We start from the raw sequence: 343 nt of genomic DNA on the forward strand, positions 1-343 counted from the left end.
TTCATCTTCTTATTTATTTCTCCTCTTCTTCCTCTCCTCTTCTTCTTTCTTTCCTCTTCTTATTTTTTTCTTTCCTATCCTTCTTTTTCTAAAATTGTAACTTTTGCATATATAAAACTTTTCTAAAATTGTAACTTTCTATATATGAACAAAAAACTTTCTATGAACAAAAAAACATTTTTAACATATATATTTAGCATATTCTAGCCACATACACATATACATCACATACACATATACATTATAGCCACATACACATATACATCACATATGAACAAAAAAATTAAACTAATAAAAATAAAAAAACATATATCAACATATGAACAAAAACATATAGCCACAT

This window comes from Triticum aestivum, chromosome 4A (genome assembly GCF_018294505.1).
Source record: "Triticum aestivum cultivar Chinese Spring chromosome 4A, IWGSC CS RefSeq v2.1, whole genome shotgun sequence".
NCBI classification, from domain to species: domain Eukaryota; kingdom Viridiplantae; phylum Streptophyta; class Magnoliopsida; order Poales; family Poaceae; genus Triticum; species Triticum aestivum.